This window comes from Dermacentor albipictus, chromosome 1, assembly GCF_038994185.2.
Source record: "Dermacentor albipictus isolate Rhodes 1998 colony chromosome 1, USDA_Dalb.pri_finalv2, whole genome shotgun sequence".
In the NCBI taxonomy this organism is placed as follows: domain Eukaryota; kingdom Metazoa; phylum Arthropoda; class Arachnida; order Ixodida; family Ixodidae; genus Dermacentor; species Dermacentor albipictus.
This window is the reverse complement of record NC_091821.1, coordinates 421577324-421602155: the sequence shown is the minus strand read 5'-3', so window position 1 is coordinate 421602155 and position 24832 is coordinate 421577324.

Genomic DNA, 24832 nt, shown 5'->3' with positions numbered 1-24832 from the left:
GAACCGAGAGATGCGATTCCCCGGTTTGTCGCTTCAACTAATGCAGATGTTTTGATCAAGCCTTAGACACGTGTACGGTTCATCGACATGCACCACCGAATATTGTTTATTGTCTCGCTTGTTTCCGCTCGTTCGGTATATATCCATTGATGCAGGCGAAAATAAAATTTGTCGTTGAAAGTAGCGCTGTCTCTGTGTGTCTGTTTCTGTCTTGCTATGCGCGTTCAGCTCGTCGCTCTTCCTGCCCAACAAACAGCACTGTTGCTTTCACAGAAAAAGCAAGAAACTTTTTCGCCAGGAAGGCAACAGCCTGTTAAAGTCCTAGCTTCGTTCACAACACGGTTGCCTGGTTAACGCTAAACAGTAATTCTGGTTAGCTACAGAAAAAAGTTCGCGATGAGCCGACTCCGTACCCCCGGAGCTCGGGGCAAGTAATCTTTATTCGCTCGAATAAGGCAACTTTGCGCAGCTGCACTCAACACGTATGCGGTGCCGAATTCCCGATGCTTTATCGTTCGTACGAAGTCTTCGCGATTGGCCGGGCACCGTCGATAAATATAGGTTACTTCTACACCGAGATTAGTCGGTTCCTGTTCGCACAACTGTTCTCTATATATCGTACGAGCTGCTTGGGAAATGTGGCTCCCATACAACGAAATTGCGCAGCACTTTTATCTCGGCAGGAGAGACTTTCCCCTTCCACACAAGAAGTTAAATAAAGCGCAGGCATTGACCCTCGGATTACTGCAAACAGGCTCGTATCCCAACCCGGCTTTATTCCACAAAATTTATCCCGATACCTATACCACTAGTTCTTGCAGGCACTGCAATGACATCGCTAGCCTAGATCATATGCTCTGGCGTTGCCCCTCGTTACGAGGCACAGCACAAATCAATGAGGACAAGTGGCTCTCCGCTATCAAGAGCCCTGATGCCGGGGCGCAACTATGGGCTGTCCAGAGGGCCCACGATGCGGCGGTCGGGCAAGGCCTGACTGTCCCAACGTGGGAGCGGCCCGCAGCGCACTGAGTCGCGTACCTCAGGACCTTATTAAAGTTTTCCATCCATCCATCCATCCATCCATCCCTCTTTGCAATCTCCAATTTGTAAATTGAATAGCCTTCTTGGAAGTGAGCTATCGCCCGACAAATGACCGACGAAGGAAAGGTCTATTCACTCGACCAGTTGGCGCACATACAGGGTGCACATACCGCGGCTATAGTGTCCAGGAATCTCTCTTATTGAGCCGCGATTACTCAGCTGTAATGGTACCTTGCTGCTGTGCACGAGGTCGCGGGCTCGATCCCTTGCCTCAGCGGTGGCATTTCCGATAGCCGCGGAACGTAAAATCACGCGTGTGCCCGATCTTTGCCGGCACGCGTACAGGGGGGCCAAAATTAATCCGGAGCCATCCATATGCAGTTCTGCCTGTTTCGTTTCGCATTAACCATAGGACGTTTAAATCTATCTATCTATCTATCTATCTATCTATCTATCTATCTATCTATCTGTCTGTCTGTCTGTCTGTCTGTCTGTCTGTCTGTCTGTCTGTCTGTCTGTCTGTCTGTCTGTCTGTCTGTTGTCTGTTGTCTGTCTGTCTGTCTGTCTGTCTGTCTGTCTGTCTGTCTGTCTGTCTGTCTGTCTGTCTGTCTGTCTGTCTGTCTGTCTGTCTGTCTGTCTGTCTGTCTGTCTGTCTGTCTGTCTGTCTATCTACGCGTCTCGCATAATATGTATGTTTGTGTGCGTGTATGTGGGCAAGTGGGGGGTCTGTATGCCTGTCTGAGTGCTGTCGTAAGAGTAACCTTTACAAATGCCTTGTTCTCGACGTATGCGTTGGATTCAAATAGTTCGTTTGTCCGTTATTAATTACATTTTTTAGATAATATAAGGTAGAGCTAGATCCCCTGCTGTCGTCTTCGCCGATTTCATTGATAGAGGGTGAGAAAAGAAAGAAAAAGCGAAGTCGCACCCTCTGTGTCATCGTATAGTATTATAACAATCTCTGACGTTCGGGGATCGCGTCAGCAAGCGGTTCTCACTAACCGCATCACGCGAAGGAATTCCCGCAGGTCGACCTTTTAACGGTGTAACGGAAGCGTCTCCAATCGGACCTCAAACAAGTGCAACGGGAAACAATTTGGAAATAGAAAACAAAGATAGCCGATAAGACATCGATGTTCCCAGAAAGAAAACCCCCCTTGGAGAAAACCCCTTAGCGAGTTACTTAAGAAAGAAGGGAGAGAGAGAAAGCCTTCTGGTCGTTGGCATTGAACGCCCGCGTTTTCCATGATAAGCGGGCGACGTAGGTAAGTTTAGACGCAAGTAAGCATGCGGGTCAGAGCGCCACAGCGGGCAGTTCTCCAAGACGCGCCAACAACAAACAAAAAGAAAAAGAAGAAGCAGGTGCTTGTGGAGATACTGGAGGGGTATCCGAAGAAGCATACATTATGCCACTCCAATTTCCAACGTTCACGCGCTCACACGCACGCACTCATAATGACGGTACGACGGACGCTGATTACCCTCCTCACAAACGTTGTTTGTAATCGCTCCCCTTCCCCGCCCTTCCCCCGAAGACGACGTCACGAAACTCCCAGTGACGTCAATTCTGACGTCGACGGTGGTGGCCAGACCGGTCGGCTCGATGAAAGTGTACTAAGATGAACGAGCTTGCTGTGCTGCTGGGTGTCGTTCCAGCACTGTGATTTTGTGCAGTGCGTCGTCTGGAAGGCCCACCCCGGCAGAAGTGTCGCGCCACACAGATTCCATTACGTAAGCGCCGGACTCGCTGTACGTCACCGCGGCCTCGCAACCTTGGGAGGAAAAAAAAAATGGTTGCGCGCGCAAGAAGTCGCGGAAACCCGGGGGATGCGTGCGCAAGTCGTTGAACAGGGGGAAATTGCGCCGCCGCCGCCTTCATTAAACTTTCCTTTCGGAGTACTCGAGAATTCTTCGTGCGTCTTATACACAGATGCCAAAGCCGTTGCGGCCGTAATCACTGCACAGTGATACTTGTGACCGCGCCCAAGAAGAAGAATAAATTGCAGTTTACAGCCCAAACTGCGAAGCAGCTATAGCGACAGCGGTAGCGCTGCTAAGCGAACAGAAGAGCCAGCAGTTCTTTGCGCACTATCACCTTGCAGTAAAGTTTCGTATAATAGGGGCCTGCAAACAATCCCTGCGTCAGTGTTAGCGCCCGTCCAACGAGAAGTTATTTAGGCCCGAGTCTGGCCCGCGAGTTGCAGAGACACGGGAAAGTGTTCGTGGACGTGAACCTATAGCCTTCAAGATGCTGCCAGTTACGAGATCCGAAAAAAAGAAAAAAGAAAAGGAAGTACATTGCTATGCAAAACGGTCACACATCGCGCGTTCAGACACGACAGTGCTGCCGAAATGACAAATGACACATTCGACATGGTTGTTTTCGGAACACTCTGCCAGGTCGTCTGGAAGAGCAGGGAACGATTTTGTTACGTAAATATAGTCTTCTCTAACTTGGATAAGAAATCGTTTTTATCTCTGTTGAAGCCGCAGTTGCAAAAAATGTCATTCGGATGTGCGCGGGGCAGCGAACATATATATATATATATATATATATATATATATATATATATATTCGCTGCGAGCGTTATACATGTATAATCAGTCATGAGATGGCGACAATTGCAGATTCCGCCCTGCTTTTGCGCGAAATAAAAACATGATTGGCGGAGTAATTCAGTATAAAAATGTGGTGATGTAAGCATTTGTTCATTTTTCTTGTCATATGCTTAATAACTCGATGTAGGTTAATTCGGTCATTTCTTTTTTTCCAGTCTTAAGAAATCCGAATTGAGGTTTCACTGTATGCCTCCTCTTATCGCATGCGTCGTTTGCGCTTACAGAGGTACAGCAAACATTTTTTTACACCGTTAAGGGTAATAAGAGTGTTAGCTGCGGGACAAATTCCGTATACTGTTTGGTCTCTGCTAGCTGCCGCCTTGTCTTCCCAGCTGATTTCCTCAACTTTTTCTCAAATCCGAGAAAAAATTAATATATCCCTTACACGAGGTGCCTGTCGCTGACTATGGGATTAAATTTTGTGAATCCTCTGAGTGAATGTGAATGCATCGCTCTTTTCGGAGCATGTCTCACTGTCGCGGAAATACTCAGGTGGGCAGACGACGACGGCGCCTTTTTTTTTTTTTTTTTGTCGTGTTCCCTCATGCTACTTTGATTCTCTAACTAATTGACTGGGTTGCAAACGCAACCTGCAGTAAGCTTCAAGATGAGAAGTAATTTCGCGGCTCAGTGGAGCCCTGGACTAGGGGCCCAACCCTGCTAAGAAGGTCAAGCGTCTGCAGCGATGAAGACGAAGACCGAACGCTAAACCCTTAATGGACCAAATAAAGTTCTCTCTCTCTCTCTCTCTCTCTCTCTCTCTCTCTCTCTCTCTCTCTCAGTAGCTATTCGTACTCAAACCGCGCGAAGCAACAAAATCACAATTCGCGTGTCAGGCAGCAGTCATCGCAAAAGCTGTGTGCGGGGCGAAGAGGAGCAGGTGTTTTTTTTTTCAACCAAGGCAGGTCCCCTGTCGCCAAGTGTCATGCATGTGCTGCATCGGCTAAGAACATTTCTCTTTCACGCATGGATGCATGAACGGATGCTGTGAGCGTCCCCTTTGGAACGGGGTGGTGGGTTGCACCACCATGCTCTTGGGCCTAATGTTGCCTAATGTCCTACCTATGTTAAAGAAGGGAGAAAAAATGAAAAGGAAAGAGAAAGCCCACGAAGAATTCCCATCACGAAGCTTTCTGAACCCCCATTGGGAACTTTGTTTTTGTACGCCTCCGTTGTTTGTCGTTTCCCTACTTTTCTTCTACCAGTCTTCGAATCGCCTCTTACTAATCTCTACTGCAGACATAGATACTTTCTCCCTGCCATCGCTGAACCCAAGGGCTTCAATGTGGCCACAGGTGCCTAAATGGATCGCCGGGCAGGTATTTTCACATTATATTAAAATATGCTCCATCGTTTCCTTAGCTTTACAGCAGCAAGCGCATGCTTCTTCTTGGTTGTTGTATCTCGCTTTATAATTAAGTGCGTGTTCTAAGGCATCCTGATCTCGCTACGAAACGTAATGAGCTTCCCTTTGAGTTATCGTAAATTGTTTCTTTGCTGATTTCGTTTTTTTCTCTTATGTAGTTACTCATGGCAGGTTTCTTTTCCATTGCCGCCACCCATGAGATTATTTCAGCCTCTCTGACTTTCCGCTCAACGTTGTTTGTTGCTGTGTTGCTCGATCACCTTAAAGGCCGCATACTTGCTGGTAAGTTTCCTAGTTCTTTTTGTCCACTGCGAATCATTATTTTTTTTTTCTTTACAAAAATCAGAGCACTCTCCCAGCCCATTTACTTTCTTCCATATTCCTCAGTCGTTCTTCATAATCAATTTTACTCTGAGCTTCCCTCACTTCAGAACTAGTCCAGCCCATATCACCCTGCACAGGTTCACTTGTAGTCTTTCCGTGAGCGCCCAATGCGAGGCGTCCCACTGACCTTTGGTTGCCATCGAGTCCTGATTGTAGCCTTGATTTCAAGCAAACAACGGCATTTCCAAAAGTAATTCCTGGAACCACTACGCATTTCCACATACCTCGGAGCACCTCGTACCTATTGTATCCCCATAGCGCTCTGTATTTCATCATGGCCGCATTTCTCTTCGCTTTGCTGTTATTGCTTTTTCCTGTGTTTCCATATGTCTGTCGCCTTCTTTTATCCATATATCAAGGTATCTATATTATTTTACCCGAGTTATTTCCTGGCCCTGTACTGACACTGACTATAACACCTAATTTTTTAACGCAAAATTTCAGAACTAAGTTTTCGTTTTCCTGTCCACGGATATTAGCCAGACGTTGCATATCTCTTTGCTTGTTAGCTAGCAACACAATGTCGTCTGCATAAAACAAACCTGGAGGCTGCTGCTTTGTATCCGCCTGTTTTTGTGAGAGATTGAACCCGATATTACTTTCGTCTAGCACCCTTACCATCCTTACCGTGTACATCATAAACAGCAGTGGGGATAAAGGGCACCTCTGGCCTCAGTCCCTTGTTGATCTCAGCTTTCTCCTCGTTCCTCACCCCTTCCCATTCATTCACCGCAAACGGCCTTTTCCAGGTAAATCTATCTCAAACACTGTATACAATCGTCGCCTAAGCCTTCTGCTTCCAGAATATCCCACAAAATGTTGCGGTGTACTTTGACACATGTTCCTGATGTGTCTAAAAAATAGCCACATATAACAGGGGTGGTCGGAGCCCCCCAGTCCAGGGTTCCACGGGCCTCTGCCGCCTGCGTGACCTGACTAATTAAGGTCTTTTGTCCTGCCAAGTCGGAGCGGGCGAGCTGTGCCTCCCACTGCTCCATTGTGTCATTGCTATTTGGCCTATGAGAGCGCTTAGTGCATTCCCAGGTAAAATGTATTGGGGTGGTCATGCCACCGCACCAAGGGCAGTTGGTCCTACAGCGAGTGGGATACATGGCGTTTGGCAATTTTATACGGGGGAATACCCCAGTCTGCATTTTGCGCCAATCGGCGGCCTCTTCCCCGCTAAGTTGTGGGTTAGGCGGCGGGTATTTTCAGCGTACTCCGCGCTGATGATCAAGGATGTCTTTGACATTTAAATTGATGGGATTTTGCGAGGGATAGCGCGAGTGGTTGGGGGTAGAAGAGGCTGCCGTCGCTCGGTTGGTACGCCCTCGAGCTAGCGCGTTGGCCTGTTCGTTCCCTTGTACCTCCGCGTGCCCCGGGCACCAGAGTAGTAGGCGTTGACGGTGGTTGAAAGATTTGGGAATTACCGCAAAGCTATAGCCGCAGTCACGTGCCCCTTGAGAAACATGTGATGTGTCTTCCGGTAGTCCGTGACTACAACCGAGTCTCCTTGCGAGCGCTCTGCGTGAGCGAGGGCGATCGCCACTGCTAGCATTTCGGCCGAGGTGGGGGACCCCGCCGTGGCCGACGCGGTTATTTGCTGCTGGCAGATCACGTTCACGACTGCCAGGGCGGATCTCTGTTAGTAGCGCTGGCCGGTCGCCTCTGCATACGCAGCTGCGTCCGTGTAGTACGTATAGTACCTAGGGTTATTAGAGTACGTAGATTGAACATCTGCGCGTGCTTTGCGCCTTTCCTTGTTGTACTCGAGATGCACGTTCTTGGGATTTGGAGCTACTGTAATTTTGGATCTCACTGAAAAAGGGAGAGGTACGGTCTGTTCGGTGAGATAAACGAGGTATGCTGGCATATCGAATCGAGCCAATATTGTCCTGCCAGTTTTTGCGAAGCTAAGACGTTTCCTCTGCCGCTTCAGAGTGGCCTGCCTGAGTTTATCGAAAGTATTACGTACTCCCAAAGCTAGCATGGGCTCCGTGGAGGTACATTTAGACAGGCCCAGAGCCGCCTTGAAAGCGGTTCGAATTATAGTGTTGTCGTGCCTTTCCTCTGCCCTGTTCAAGATTTGGTAAGGTGCGCCATACGTGGTTCGACTAATTACTTATTACTAAGATGGGCATGCGAGAAGACGATACCCTGAGGCTCGTACAGTAAGGACAAATAAGTTATTATCCAGACGCCTACCGATTCTGACGCCATTCTGAAGTTCTCACAATGTGCCATTTTTATCTGGCCACGCTTGCAGCTTTAATTTATTCGCCTGCATTGCTAACCTTTATATTACAGATGTAATTTTCAACGGTCTATATGAGTGAATTCCATCTCTTTCCCCCTTATCTTTATAAATTAAGTTCATTCTACTTTGTCGCCAACTGTGTGGTATTCGTGTATCTTTTGAGGTTCTTTTCTACTGCTTTCAACAGAGCTTCCTTACTTTTTGTTCCTAGTTCATTAATCAGCTTAACGGGAACCTCGTTTAACCCTGTGGCTGGCTTAAGAATTGTCTCTTCGGCTTTCTTCCAGTTTAAATTTGACAGCACCAGCTCCTTTTCCGTCTGGTTCTCTTTCATGCTCCTTTTTTTTCTCTCAAATACAACCTCGTCATTGCCTTAGAAAGATTCGGCTGTTATTTTTCAGATTTAATTAAATGCCGCTTCCCCTTGCAGTTTGGTTCCATCTTCGTCTAGGATATGTTGTATTGTTCCAGACTTCCTGCCTAATAACATTACGTGATTCCAAAATTTTCTAGGTGCGGCCTTCTTTCTCTCACGTATTTCTGTGATGACCAACGTTCATTTTCACCTTTTACCTTTGCTTGAACCAGTATTTGAACCATATGTTTTTTTCTGCCGGTATATTTTCCATTTCTGGCTACTTCATCCTGCGGCAACTGCGCTTCTTTTCTTTTCTTTTTTTTGCCTGCCTGCGCTCTCGTGATGCTTTCTGTCGTTCTCGCATCTCCCTGTTCCACCAGGTTTCCGGTTTTCTTTCTTTCTTTCTTTTTTTGCCTTTCCAACGAAAATGTTGCTTCTCTTTCCGTATTTCCGTCGTAATTCAGTCATGACTGAGTGGCGTAGCCTGGTGGGAGTATATGAACTACTCGCAGGATGGCTGCCGTCGTACCACCACCCAGTGGACCTTAACGTATCCATGCGAGAATTTCGTTCAATGACAACGAGGTCCGCTCATATACACAAGGGACGTACGAGAACGCGTTCAGTCTACGAAACAATAATCGCGTACAGAAATTCTTCTACAATTCCCGTACGAATATTTTTCAATAAGGCAGTATTGTTTGAATGTATTGCTGCATTGTTTGAGCAGTATTGTCTCACGCAGCTTTGTAGGGTCGGGGCGTCAGACTTTTGTGATCTTTATTTCACGTCGCAATGCGAGCCTTAAGTGTGTACACATACTATACGCTGAACCACGACCACAGCGGGTAGCCTGCTTGTACAGCCTGCTTCTTAAACACACAGCATTAAAAAAAAAAAAGAAACCGGTTTCTTTTGCAGTTTATTGTACAAGTACTTCTCCAGAGAACGGCGCAATGTGGACGATCAGCAATACGACTCGTGGCAGTGCAGAGAACCCAACGCTACAACTTCTGCGTTCATTCCCACTCAGTTTATAAAGATTATCGACGCGGAGTTCTTTGGGACATTATGGCGCCAGCTTGTGCAAATGTAGCTTGGAAGTCATGTCGGAAATAGGTTCAAATGGCTGTAATATCTCTCTGCAGTAGCCGTGCGGCTGGCACTTCGGCCCAGGCACATACTTCACGCAGTGTCGCGCGATGTGACGGTGCAGCCATTAACACGGCGGCATGCAGTGACAACACGAAACGCAGCAGTATTTTCGTTCTTCAAAGGAAGACGCAACGTACGCGAGGACAAGCGTACACAGTGAAACCTCGCTATAGAAAAGTGGAAAGGGGGGAGCTGACGTTAAGTTCAGTACGTAGCTTCAGCTCGAGTCATACTCTGATTCAAATAGATGTAAAACGCGTACGTGCATTCATGTGCATTCGTTCTTCCCGTTCATTGCATAGCGATGACCTCGAATCAGGCGGTCTTGGTGTCGTGTGGTAGTATAGAGTTTATTGGTCAGTTATGTGCTCCCAAGGTCACATACTACGTGACTTCTGCTGTTAAACGAAGGTTCCACGAGCGGCGCTGGCTGACACCCCCAGGGCTAGTCCAGTAACACGCAAATACCGAAGAAAGTATCCGGAGCGATGACGCCGCGGTAGCAATGCATCGCACGCGCAATGTGGATGCTGCGGGTTCGGTCCCGACCTGCGGAAAGTTACCTTTACGTCCACTTTTATTGCCATTTACCTTGTTGTTGCTAGATTTTAGTTAAATATAACAATTAGCTTTCCATACGCTTTCTGGGTCCTTCATATTCTCTCACAGAGTGTGCTTATGACTGACATAAAATCGAGCCCATCGGATCGCCTTGTTATTCTTGTTTACTTCATAGGCAACTAGTGAATCAATTTGAGTGAGACTTGTGCAAAAGGAAGAACTACGTCCTACAGTGACCGTTTGCAGTGGATTTTCAATAAGAACCCCCAATAAAATATATTGATGAACATGGGAAGTTTTCAAAATAACTTTGAGCTTCAGGTTTACACTTCCGTTGCTCACGATAAATTCAGATATCGCAATTCTGCAAGCAGCAATCAACAGAGGGCTTTTAAAATACTGCCAAACTCAGCAGACTGATCAACAACTTTTACCTTTTAACAACTTATAGGAAAAAACATATTCGAGAGTTTTGTAAAAGTCTTGCTTGCAAAAGATTGACACCTTGAATGTATATAGTCATGCACAAAATATAATAATTTTGTCTAATGCTCCAGCAGCGGCAGTTCGCGAATATATATTCTCTATTTTTTTTTCGTGGACTCTCAAAGTCTCAAACTTGAACTTACGTTCTTTTAAATTTGCAGACTTTTTGTCCGCCTTCCTTTAGCATAGGATGAGGGTCAAATTCGTGCGCTCAAAAGTCGTTATAATTCAACCTTTTTTTCTCTTAAATGTCCCAATTGTTTTTGAGTTTCGTCCTGTAATTTTCACGTGAGCGCATTTCTACGTTTTACAAGTTATGTAAGCACACTTGTACAGTCGAACGCCTTTATAACGAAGTGCTTGGGGCCTCCGAAATCGTTCGTTATACGGGTAACTTCGTTGTAGGTCACAATAGAACTGGGATATAATTATTTCTTCGTTATACAGGTCATTTCGTCGTATAGAGGCGTTCGCTTTAGAGGCGCCAAATTGTACCGTGAAGGCCAGTGCTAACCCTTCCACCTGATCAACAGCATAGCTCCGACGCCTCCACAACGGTATTCTCCATTACGCATGCGTATGAGCTTGCCTCCTAGAAAACTAATGTAATATTCCTATTTAGAAACAAAGAACCCAGAGAAACTAACAGGGCACAGAACATACGCGCTCACACGCATTCTTTTTTTTTTTCAGTGCAAGTGGAAGAAATCATATTTTGCAGCCACAAAACCGAAAACACAAGTTATATCATAAGCGAAAATTATTCGCAGATGGTTATAGACAGTATCCGACTTGCCCCCAAACGTGCTGTGACTTCTGTAATATTCTTTTATATCTAACATAGATCAACTGAGTCTAACGTGATAAAGGAACGCCCCCATAGGAGTGAAAAGCACAGGACGGCAGAAATTGGTATTTTCGGCATCGCTTTCCCGCCAATGTTCCATTCAGTTGCGATGTCCTAATAGCGGCCGCCGCGTGTACTTCACCACATAGACGTCATACAGCCACTGTGCTGCCCAACAACTTTCCATCGTTTTACCCGCAGAAGCGTATTGAACGTGGCCAGGCATGTATATGTATATTCAGTGATGACTAAGTGTTCTGCTACCTCTCCTAATGAGCAGAAGTAGAAAGGAAAAAAGAAATAAAGCCACTAGACTCGGTGCAATTTTGTAGAATAACGGCCCAATTTCTAGAGAAGCTGTTAGTATGCCACCTTCAGTGTTTACGTCCACGGTTTTCTGCGCGTCTATACTGGTCTTTATTCCGAAGCCATACGCACACGTTACTTGAAATGAATACAACGGATTTAATTACACCTTTGACCACCCGAACTTCTTTGCCGTGCTCGGAAGCTTTGATCAGCGTGCGCGGATTTTAATTTAAAGCAAGCTTTCTTCCTTCGTATTTCCTTCTGTCGGATTTCTTTTTTTTTTTACAGTGAAGCTGCTTATGCGGGAATTGTGCCGTCGTTGTCGAACTTCGCTAAAATTATAATCATCAGCCATGGCTCGAGCCTCGTCGTCTTCTTCCACAAATGGCTCCGCTGCCGCTCGTCATTCCAGCATAGAATTTCACTTCTCTTCTGTCGTCGTAATGGGGAGGGCGCGTTTACGGGGGCATAAGCCATTCTTTGTCTTACGTGACGGGCAGATTTAATTTAAACAATTTAATTTTGAAGAATCGCAAGCGGCAATGCCGGGCGGATGCTGCTAACCACGCCACCAAGCAAACTCGAGACATCGAACGCAAGCGACAAATGGCGGACTGCGGGCATACCGTCACTGACGTCATTCTCTCCGCCGCAGCCGAACGTGTGTGTAACCTCATTAAGAAACACCAAAGACGTCAATCGTCAAACCAATCCAAGCAATCGCCAAAACGATTGCAGCGCCTGCATCTCCAGTGGTGGGCCTTGCGCCCAATACACGAAGCTTTGGATTAGTGGTTCCGCACATTCCATCGCAGCTATGGGAAGACCACGAGTAGTGCGTACTTCTTAGGAAGAAGCTGCTTTATACCACGAGTGTCAGCAAGAGTTGGCTCGTTAAAGATGTACAATATAGACGGCTTGCGAAGTTTGATTTGCATAGTGTAAGACTCGGTGTTTATCTATAACTGACACAGCTTCGTTGTTCGACATTCTTCACGGACTGGAAGGGGCGGCCATCTTTTTTCTTTTCTTGTCTCCTTACTTGAAACTGCCATGCACTCGAAAGCAAGAAGAAAAAAAACGAAAAAAAACGAGGCCAATGAATAAAGTGACGTTCGTTGCAGGAAGCATAACTCCGAAACAGAAGAGATCAAATTTTACAGAAGCTTAGTTTCTGGCATGCAGGAAATGCGTCATCAAGGCCCAAATAGTAGTAAGAAGATGACATGTCGCTAAACCGGCCTCCGTTCCCGTCATCCCCGAGAACATCGGTCCACTCTTCTGCACCCTCCCTGACTCGCCTCGCAATGCGACATGTGCGAGTCGAGCAGCTACTTGAAATATTGCATGCAGTATACTCGATGCACTCGTTATCTCGGGCTCGCCATCTCGCTCAATTAAAACGAACGTGTTCCTTGTGGTGAAATCACTATGTAGTGCAAGACCCACCTGCGTCGTCGGAGCAGCGTTCGCCCTCACCGCAGCAAGGTTGGTGCGCGCTTCCTTTCCTGGTGGCGCAGGCCTTGAATGCGCAATGACAGGGCAAAGTCTTTGGCCCGACTGAGTTCGCGCTTCGCATTGAAATGAGGAAAAAAGGCGCACTAGCACGGCAGCTTCTGCCCAGCCTGTTCAAACAGAAACAAGTTATCGGATTGTGTACGTCAAACATGAACACTTAAAAAAAAACACACAAAAAAAGATGATAAAGTGCTAAGCTTGCTCCACTTGGGCACCGCTTTAGCAGCACTTTAGAACCTTCAGTTAAAATGTACATGTTCGTTCACACGATTTGTGGGGAAGGAAAAAAAAGAAAGAAAAAAAGCTACGAACGTCATGCCGTACGTGGGTCTACTGATCCCTCTCCTTATTTCCCAGTGTGGTTCAGTTTACTTTAGACTGCAAAGTATAGCTGCACAAACACCCTACTAGTGACACTGTACGATGTTTCACGGGATGGTGAAGGATTAGCAATGGTCCATAGGATTAGTTTTCCTTCCCTGTAATACCTGCAGCCAATAATTAACTTGTGTGTGTGATTAGAGCGAATGATTCACATGGCTTGATAAGGGGTAGGGGCGGGGGGGGGGGGGGGGGGGAGCGTGACGTGACTGACTGCACACTCAATGTAAATTAACAACTAACAACTTACTTCTGTTATTATTACAACGTACAGATCCTATTACAAGGTTCTACCAGAATATACACAAAAGGTCATATTATATCGACCATCGTTTAATGGATGGAGTCTACATCACTTTCAAGTAAAATTGTGTTACTATGACGTATTTATTGATAAAGCATAGTGATTCGCTGACTGAAGGGATTAAGAGACTCTGCACATTTGTATCCCGAGATGCCAAAAGTTTGCAAAGTCGGACATGACTAAGCGTAAAATTGCCGCGCGGCTGGCCGCTCTAAATACCTTGCGCGTATTCGCGGGCTTCTTTCACGCTCGGAAAAACCTTTATGTAGCACGTATTGAGCAACAGAAAGCTATATCGGAAGTTTTTCATGTTGCTCTGCAGTGTTCTCATTGACGTATTTCATCTAATTAGAATAATTAGAAGCTTATTAATTATCAAATACTAATTGTCTAATTAACAAAATGCAAAAAAATATAACAATCTAAGTATCTCCAAGCAACTGCAAACACCATTACCTTGGTTCGGTCCAGCTACGGGGCATTTTCATATTCTTAAAGTTTGGCTCAAGTTACGTGGAACACCCTGTTATGGCTACGCTGCACGGCTATCGCCTCGCAGCGGGCGGGTGTTTTAAATTGCTACCGCTGCTCACGGTTGCCAGCTGACAACACCGGTACGCACGATCATGCATACGGCGCAGCTCGTGTGGCTATCTCCGCGTATTTAGAAGAGACGGGTATTGTCAGCCACGTCTGGCATATTTTTGTACAAATGCTGCACGTATCATTTATCACACTTAATTGACTGTCCATTCCATTCAGTCCTCTTCCTACTATACGTTTTTTTTTTTTTTACTCTCTGCCTTGATCCCCTCTAGCTGCTTACCAGCGCTCAGCTGTCATGCTCTGGATATACAGTTGCGAACAGCGAATTTCTTTTCATTCGTGCCCCTTCACTGGCCAACCAACAAATTTCCTTCTCGTGATCTGCGGGTGAAACGTTTGAGCGAGATAATGGCACCCGCTCGCTATACAATTCCAACTGCAACAGTTGCACTATTTACCATCGACTCTTCTCGACAATCGAAGCTCGCCAAGCCATAGAAACTAACCTTTTACTAGTTATTATCATTCTTTAAGCCCATGTCTGTGCAGAGCCATCATGCAACGCGGTCAGCCGGGACCTTCTGTATTCACCACGCGTCTCGTGACCCCTCAAAGTTGACAAAGCCTTCTGAAAGCCGGCCCTCCCAACGATAGACGCTGCGCATGAGAGATATGGCCTTCCCCTATGTATGCGGCTCGAGTATATTCTTGGTGTAAGTTTGAGACCCCTGCCAGAGTGCTGCTGTACTTCGCGTATCGTCGTATTTATCTGCAGTGAGCCACACGCCGAGTTGTTTACCGGGGCAATCACGTCATCTGCGAATTGCAGGTTGCTGAGACATATTTCCCGTTCATTTACGGGCTTTCTTTCTTCCTTCCTTTCTTTCTTTATTTTCTTTTTCTTCGTGTAGCGGTGTTCTCGACACAGCTCTCGGGTGTGCCGATTGAAAAACAAGGAAGATTGTGTCTCGCCGTCATGCCCGTCCTTCCTGATATGCATCTATCCGCTTCTGCACTGTGCCTGCGCCGTGTACGCTATATATTTACGCGTACACTGCAACGCACTGATTACGAAGTGCTGACGTGACCTCTGGTATATGGCCCTTGGGTAATATATGAAGGTCCTGTGACAGATTAAAAAAATGTCCCGCGCTCTTACCTGTCACAAGGCAAACTCACGAGTGACTTCAGTACATACAGCTAACCATCCTTGGGGCTGGTTAATTTATATGCTTTTCTTTGTGACTTTACTTATATTGGAGAAACAAGTCTAGAATTTTTGCCAAGTGGTCGAAGGCATTACGTCACTATCATAATTACTGTCGATCTCTTATCGTTTCATTAATTTTCTTACCCCTTAATCCTTTCGAACTGCTTTGTGCAGACAAAGCTATACACATGAGGTCGCTCAGACATTTTTTCGTGTTTATTTGCCCGTTTATTTGAGCAGACAAATAAGTTATCGCACATTACCCATAACAAGCTGTACGGTTACCCCGTGCAACATATCCACTGTGTCTCCGCTAATAGAACCGAATAGACTGACATCGATTCGAACTGGCACGCTATCCTTGCTTCAGCCCAGCGCTTCTGAATTAAGATCTCTGTCCTGACCTTTAACGCGCACGAAACATGCAGGTATTACGGGCGGACTACTTACGGCTCTATTCAGGTACGTAACGCGAATACCTCATACACGTGGACGTGTAAAAACGTCCGTTAGTTCGTTGATGTCGCTTAGAGCCCTAAGGCAATACAGGGATAGAGTTACCTTATATGGATCCTCAAGCCATACACAGAAACTCTACACAGGGATAGGGTGCGTCGATAGGTGCATTGGAGGAGGACATCGATCGAGGGATCCTAGACGATGGATGGATGAATAAGGCTAGATAATTTAAATCGGGCGACGGCACACGCCACCTAGCCATGATTAATAATATATTTGGTAGGACTATGAGAGGCGCCGCGATCGGTGGGCTGCGTAATAATTTTGATCACGTTGGGTTCTTTAACGCACACTCAGCCAATGTTCGTTACTCGAGCGTTTCTCCATTTCGTACCCGTATAGCAATGCGGCCGCGCCTCCGGGAATCGAACCCGTCGACTTCGTGGTTAACTCGCAGACGTAGGCACCTGCGTTCATGGAGTATATACGTCACCCGCTGTGGCGTTGGCGTTGCGCTGCTAAGTCCGAGGGTGCGGGATCGAATCCAGGCCGCGGCGGCCGCATTTCGATGGGGGCAAAATGAAAAGGCAAAAAGCAAAAAAAAAAAGAAAAAAAAAGGAAAGACCTTCGTGTATCGCGCGTTGGGTGCACGTTGAAGAGCCCCGCGTGGACAAAATTAATATGGAATCCCCAAAGTGTCTCATAATCATGTCGTGGTTTTGGGACGTAAAAGCCAAAACATTTAGTTGTAAGTATATATGTCATTGCGGCTCACTTTATGTAGTTCGTTGAGCTTGAGCATTGGAGGTCGGCTTTATTTAAGAAAAATAGGGGGGGGGGGGGGGGCAGCATCTTTTTCCAGGGACGGCTGTTGACACATCCAAGGACGACCGTTGACGCATCTCCGTGCCTCGAAGAAGCATGCTCGACGTGAAATCAGACGGCACACCCTGAGTGACCTGACAGCAAAGTGGTTGACAGTGTAGAACAAGGTATGCCGCTGGCAGCGACATTCCCAGCTCTGCTACTGTTAATCACTTCAACTGCTCCATCTTGCTGTGAATGTCTCTCTCTCTCTCTCTCTCTCTCCGTTGTTTCTGACAACAACTTCTCAGAGGGCGCCGGCGCCCCCAACACAATTGTTCTTTCATTTACAAAGGGGGCTCGCCTTCATTCGCTGAGCGCGTTGTTGCGGACAAACGCCACTGTTGCAACGCGTAACCTGCGTACACATTGCAAGGGCAACTCGGCGTACAGCGTCCGAGGCTTACGCTTACGCGAAACTGGTGCGTGCTGGTATGCTGCGCTCGGGATTCTTTTGGCTCGCGTATGTTGCAGTGGGACCACTCGACCTATGAAAAAAAAAAAATACGCTGTGGTTCGCGGCCTGCACAAATGCTGTATAATAAGGCGAGTCCTCCACTGCGAAAACGCGGTGAACCTCGATTCTATAGCAAGTGCTATGTAGTCCTTCACCGCACTTGGAGCTTCGTATACGTGAGGACATGCTACACATTTTGTTTCTGGTATACATCCACAGTGACACGCATTGTCCAAAGTGCGTCCAAGTCTTAAACGTAATATATATCCCAAGATCAATGTTCTGCTTTGCAGGCGAAAACGCACATGCACCGGAGACATCGTTCCAAATTTTGGAATACGTTTTGTGGGGCCTTTCGTACGCATTCCATGAGGATGTCGTGTGCGATGTTTACGAGGGGATAGGGGAGAGGTATGCAAAGAAATCGTATTCTGCACGTGCAGATAATTTTTGCGATGTATATCTATATGCTGCCTATATAAACCTTTTCGGGTGAATATATTTACCGCATCTTACTGGGTCTTCCTCGTGACTGGAGAATCGCAGGTCATTCCACGAGGCCTTGCGGAAACTTAGAAGGGAAACATACATAGCAGGCACGTCCGTCGTCAGATTGATGTCACTCCATGCCGTCGACATCAGCGAGCAGTCTATTCACGATCAAGTGGTCCCGCTGATACAGCGTTGGATGCTTCCAGTCGATATTGGAACTTGATTAGATTATGTTTATATTGCGCTGCTTACAAGAGATCTGTGGCCCTTTGTTTGATATTTTAGTTGCTTAATAAACATATGGTATGTGACTGTAGATTGATTGCACTGCTTTGTGGCACAATGTTATTAATATGAGAAGTGACAGCCGGGTGCGTGGGCGTGAATTCATCATTAACAACAGTGCTGCACAAAGGCAACGGACAAGGACTAAGGAGACACACACAGCGCTGACACTCAACAGCATTTATTTGAAGAAACAACCAAGGGGCAGGAATGTTTGCATAAGCATGTGCAGCCTGAGCCCAGAAAGCGTGTATTTAAGCGTGAAATCTACGCAGGCGTATTATTATTATTTTGTTTTCTACCTCGTGGTTGCTTTTTCAAATAAATGCAGTTGAGAGTCAGCGGCCCTGTGTGTTCACTTTGTTCTTGTCCGTTGGCCGTTGTCTTTCCGTCGCACTGTAGTTAATAAGGAAGGTATTATTAATTTGACAGTTAACATGTGTACGTCCGCATGTTTCAGGATTATAAGGTATTGTAACGATGTGTGGAAGTTGTGGTGCAACTATGTTAATGATATTTTTGTGGGATCCTATGTATGGCTGCACACAGAGCATTTCTACATTCATGGGTGTAATAAGAAACGTTAACCCTTTCGGCCCTGGCGGTGTCAATTGACACCACAAGAGAAATGGTACCTCCACGCAAAGAAAACAAAACAAGAACTTGCAATTATTCACCCGAAAAGAAGTCAGGGCCCACCTACTGCCATGGACATCAGTATCGCCGCGTTTTCTTGAACGCTGAATTCACGACGAAGAAGAAGAAGTGGCGACATCATGGCGAACGCGGAGCCGGGTGAGTTCTGACTTTCTGCAGCTGTAGTTACCTAATCGCCTTGCATTATGTGCCCAGTTTTTTGTATGCTGTGCCTTAGTAGTGCATTAGTGAGAAGGCATTTGAGATATTTTGTTTGCACGTGCAGCTTTGTCGCAGTGGCATGCTTTTGTCATGTACGATTTTGACACCATCAGGGCTCAACGGTTGCCAATTGCGGTGTGCGAGTCGATTGTGGCGCCTGTTTTAGATGCGCGATATCTGAATGAATGCTGACGCGGTATATCAATTACCACGTTTCTTTTTGTTTACAGGTGCGGGTATACCTGTGACTTCATTTTATCCGTGCCACCGAATCCGTTCCGCACGGCTACAAGCAACAATAGACGCGCTGTTCGAGGAGCTCGACAACGGCAACTTGTCCGACGTAGACGGCAAATTTTGATGACTCTGACGACAAGGGCGTGCGGCATTCTGCTTCTGATGAAGCTCAAATGGAGAGCGACAGTGAAAGCTCTGATGACGAGAGTGCACAGGACACATCTGGCGGCTGGAGACGAGAATTGTTCAAGGCACCGGACTCAACATACACATGTAGGTGATGTCGACGAAGCACCGGAACTCGGAGAGCTGCTGTCACCGAGTATTTCGAAGGGAATGTGCCGAATATTGTATTTCTGGAGCTGGCTGAAAAAACAAACCAGTGCTCGGTGATTCACGAAGACAGCTCCGTCAACACCAACGCGGCGGAGATATGGCGTATAGTTGCATTACATATCACGATGGATGTTTTCCACTACCCGAGGCTGGGACTTTATTGGAAGCTGAACATGAAGTGCGATCATGTGGCGTCTGCAGGCATGTCGCGCAACCGTGTATCATGCGGACTCTACCGACCACCTCTGTAATGTGGGCCACTGCTTGATGTTTTCCAAAGCAAGTGTAAATCACTCGTAGCAGAGGAGCGCCTCTGCATAGCAGAGCAGATGGTGCCTTTCAAAGGGTGGCTTGACATAAAACGGTATGTCAAAGGCAAGTCGCACCCATCGGGCATGGAAATATTTATGCTCTGTGGCGAATCTGGCCTTGTATATGACTTTCTACCCTATCAGGGGTCCACAAGAAAGGTTGAAGTCCACGTCAAACAGCACTATGGTGTTACAGGCACGATAGCTTTGCATTTAGCTGACAGAATTCCATCTGGTGTGGGACACAAGCAATTTTCGACAACTGTTTCATGTTCTGCCACTGCTCAGTGAAATATTGTGTAAAATATTTGATGCCGGCACTGTAAGATGGAACAGGTGTGAAAAGTGCCCTTAGAAGACTAAAAAAGTACTGAAAAAAGTGGCCGTGGTTCTTCAGAATCGAACTACCATTCACTGGCGAAAGTGGACCTTGAGAATGACGTTTCATTTTATGAACCTCCAGTGGTCAACGCTTGGTTTGAGTACAGGCGTGACGCAGACAAACAGAGCATCCCTAAGCAGTTTGATCTCCTTGACTTCATTGTAAGAGTCATTGAGGCACTGTCAGCAGCTGGGTCGAAACATGTGGCACCCCAGAGGGGAAGGCCTTCACTCACCATTGCAGGCTTCAAAACACCCAAGAATGGCAGAAAACAGACCTGTCCAGGATGTAAGCTTTGATCAGCTCGGACATTGCAAACTTCACGCTGACACGAGGGAAAGAAGAAGCAAGATGGAAGGCTGCACAGGAAGAACCCGCATAATGTGCGAGAAATGCAAGGTTCACTTGTGCCTAACAGTGTTGCGAAACTGCTTCAGGGCTCTCCATACGCGTGTATAACATTTCTTTGATCACTTTGACGATTTGGAGTTGCCCTATGTCCTTTTGAATAAAGCTGCCACATATTTCACTTTGCAACCATTGAGCCCTGATGTACGGTTTTGACACCATGCTTGTAACTCTGTAAGTACCGACATTAGGAAGTTGAAATTTTTTGGTGATGTTATTTATGTCCTAAACAAGAAAATAAATGCATCGAAAAAAATCTGCAAAGAAAATAAAAAAATCAGGGCTGAAAGGGTTAATGAAGGACGTGACTACAGTTTGTTTTGTACTACATGCACAGCTCTATTAAAAGCCCATTGGTAACGGTAATGGTAAAGCTAATGGTAATGCGATTCATATGTACTGCTTATAGGACTGGCCCCCGTGCGCACCTTACTGTGTGCTATGTCAAGCTATAATACCAGTTTCTATTCAAAGCTGATCAAGCATTAAGCTGGTGTGGCCCTGCATGGCTGCCAAATGGGTCCCGTTTTAAACATGTTCCAGTGCAAGAGAAGGCACCCGTTAATACTTGTTTGTCTGTCAGCGGGTCCTGTTTAAACTCGTTTGCGTGCCAAATAGGTCCCGTTAAGCGCTATTTGAGTGCCAGACAGGTCACGTTTAAAGCATTCTAAACCCGCCTGAAATTAAACAGAATTTTCCAATAGAGCGAGGACGTCGACATCAAAAAATTTACGCAGATCAAATGCCAATCTGTGAATCTGTGTGACGCGAAGCCTTCGCGAATCGATTTATCAAATGCTATAAATTTGCCCGCTTCATTCCCGCGTGCTTGGCGTAAGGGAAACTGGCGCGGGGACATGTTTTCTCGCGCGCCCGTGCTACACGAAGTGCGAATCGCGGCGATCATCTGGAAAAGCTACAGTTAGCGTCGACACAACATAAGTATATACGTGCGATTGTGACGCTTTTCTTTTCTTTTTCGTAATGAAATAATCGAAATGATTAATTAATCCGCCCCATCAACGAACGAATGTTACAATTTTACACCAATCACGTCAATTAGGAAATACAAATGCACGAAGTGGCACAATGTGAGCTGGCTTGGCGCAGAACAGCCAAGACCTCTTGAGTCCGTGCTCTCTTCGTTTAGCGTTGGGGCTCCTATCTAGATACGTGGGATCGGATAGATCGTTTTCTTTCTCGGCAACGGCTGCACCGAATTTGATAACGGTTATTTCATGTAAAAGAAAGAAGTTAAAATCTATTGAATGTAGGAAACGAATTCCTTATTTAGACCATCAATTTTTCTAGAAAGATCCTGGAAAACTGAAAATTTTCAGTAGACTATCACGTTCACAACTCGGCACCTCAGCAATGAAAAATGACATCACTTAATTCTTTACACTGCACATAATAACACGTTTATAGCGGGCAAAATTGGCGTATCAGACACCACTTTGAAATATAACATGCACTAATTTGTGGGCAAGAGTGCAAAACCCTCGTAAATGCATAGTAATGACAATTTTACATAATCTGTTAATTCACATATCAACTTCTTTCGCTTGATATTCTTAACAGGTGCACTTTGCAACACTGCGATATGTTTTTGGTGCATATAGTTACGGGCTTGTAAACTTCACGCTTAATTTTTTTTCAACTTGCCAATGAGAGACTTTTTGTAAAAACGTTCAGTGAATTAAATCAAAATTATGTTTGACACCGTCAACAGAACTTACATTTTTTCTCTCAAATGCCACAAATTTTATTCACATCGGTCCAGGGGTTCTGTCATAGATGCATTTGTGCGTATTACATGTATTTGAATGGGCGGCGTCGAAGTTGGCCGCGACCTAAAGCTTACTTTTAATTAGGACGATGATAAAGGAAATTTACATTATGGCCCGTCAGAAGGACATATTTGTACTTGCTCCATATGTCGACCACCGTGCTTAAGAGGAAGCTTTAGCTCGGGTGCTGGTATCTAATTAAATATACGTAAAAGCAGAATTCGCTTTTCTCTGCAACCACTGCGCCAAATTTGACGAAGTTTATTGCACTTAAAAGAAAAACTTAATATCTAGTCACTGCTGGTTCCGAAATTTTTATTTAGATCCTTATTTTTTATTATAAATTGGCAAAACTCGAAAATTTTCAAAAACGAAACTATAAAGTTTACAACTCTAACTCAGCAACGAAAAATGATAATACAATTCTGTGAATTGAATCTAATAATACATTTAAATCGGACAAAATTGATATGTTACACATGAATCTCAAAAAATTAGTAATATGTAAATACAGCGTTTGCAGAACCTTCGTACACAACGTAACCATTTCACGTAAGCTGTAAAATGACCTATCGAATTTGTCCGCGTTCAATGGCCTAATGGATGCCGCTTACAGAACCGCGATATCTGTTCTTGATCCAGAGCTATGAATTTGTAAACTTCGTGCTTCTATATTTTTCAAACTTTCAAATATTTGAAAATTCTTTTAACAAAATTCAGGACCTAAATCGAAATTCCGCTTCCAACAGTCACTAGAATTTAACTTTCTCTCTCACATGCAACAAATTTCATTAAAATCTGTCCACGGTTATCTCAGAAAAACGTTATTGCATTTTACATGTATTTGAATAGGCCGCGTCGGAGTTGGGCCCGAGCTAAAACTTCCCCTTAAGAGGAAGCTCGGGTGCTGCAATCTAAATACATGTAAAAGCAGAATTCGTTTTTCTCTGCAACCACTGCACCAAATTTGACGAACTCTGTTGCACTTAAAAGAAAAACTTAAAATCTAATGACTGTTGGTTTCGAATTTTTGATTTAGATCGTGAATTTTTATTGAAAATTGGCAAAAATTTAAAATTTTCAGAAAACGAAACTATCAAGTTTACAACACTAAGTCAGCAATGAAAACCGATATCACAATTCTGTGAATTGCATATCATAGTAAGTCTAAAACGGACAAAATTGATACGTTACTCATGAATCTTTAAAATTTAGCAACACGGAAATACAGCCTTTGCACACCCTTGTACACAACGTAACGAATTAACGTAATGTATAAATTGACATATCGAATTTGTGCGCTTTGAATGATCTAATGGATGCCGTTTACAGAACCGCGATATCTGTTCTTGATGCAGAGCAAGTAATTTGTAAACTTCGTGCTTCTATTTATTTCAAACTGTCGAATTTTTGAAAATCTTCTTCAAAATTTTCGGATCCTAAATAGAAATTCCGCATCCAACAGTCTCTAGAATTTAGCTTTCTCTCTCAAATGCAACAAATTTGATTAAGATCGCTCCAGGGGTTAACTCGGAAAAACGTTTGTTGCGTTTTACACGTACTTGAATAGGCAGCGCCGGAGTTGAGCCCGAGCTAAAGCTTCCTCTTAAATGCTGAAGTGAATTCTATGACAGTTAAGTGTTTCGCAAAAAATAATTGAAACAGCTACGTGCCAAGTGCTTAGTTGTTCTGACAAAAAAGGTTTTGGCACACCATCACAAGGATGACAAAAAGTAAAGTGAAAAACGGTTTTCTTTCTCTCTCTCTCTTACTATAACTTTTTCTTTAAAGTACGTGAGCGTGAGGCTTAGACATGCCATCCGACTCACGCGCGCACGATTGAACGCCTAAAGGAAGTCATGAAACATATGGCGGGCGGGGACCTGGCGACACCTGGTGCGTCCACGGAGCACTGCTGGCGGCGTTCCACGACCGCCTGGATCGGCGCGCGAACCGTTCAAGCCGTGGGTGTTCCATGAACTCTGATAAAGCGGAGAGCACTCGTAACAATCGAAAAGCTTGGCCAGCCGGCTTCGAGCAGTAGCCTCTCCAATGGATTCATTTTGCTGAAAATTGTGCGAAGGCGCTGCGATCGAACTGGATCGGGGCGGAGACGCGCTTCACGGCATATCGAAATGTAGCCGCCGTGACCGGGATTCGATCCCACCAATCTACGTATCCTACGGTTTTGGGCAAAGCAGCCCAAAGCCGTAGCCACCAGGCAACAAGGTCGGGTCTCTACGATTCTTCTACTTAAGCTTTGAGCATTTACTTGAGCATTAAGGCAGCTTCATGTTTACCGAGGATCGCACAATTACACACATGCTCCGATTTCTCGAGTGCCATTCAACAGCTAAAGCAAGTCAGTAAAGCTACACCACTCCGTCAGAAGACACACAAGCTTCACAATACCTCGACTTTTAATATTATTCTACACTGGGTACAAAAAATTATGCAGATCCCACACACTGTGGGAATCAATGTAAGCAAAGATTTCTGTGCTGTTTGCTTTGATTGATCAGTGGTGATTAACGGCAAATGTTTAATTTCCTCAATGTTTTGTCCAACATAAGAGTGGAGTTGATGTTAAAACATTACCTTGCGTGCACCG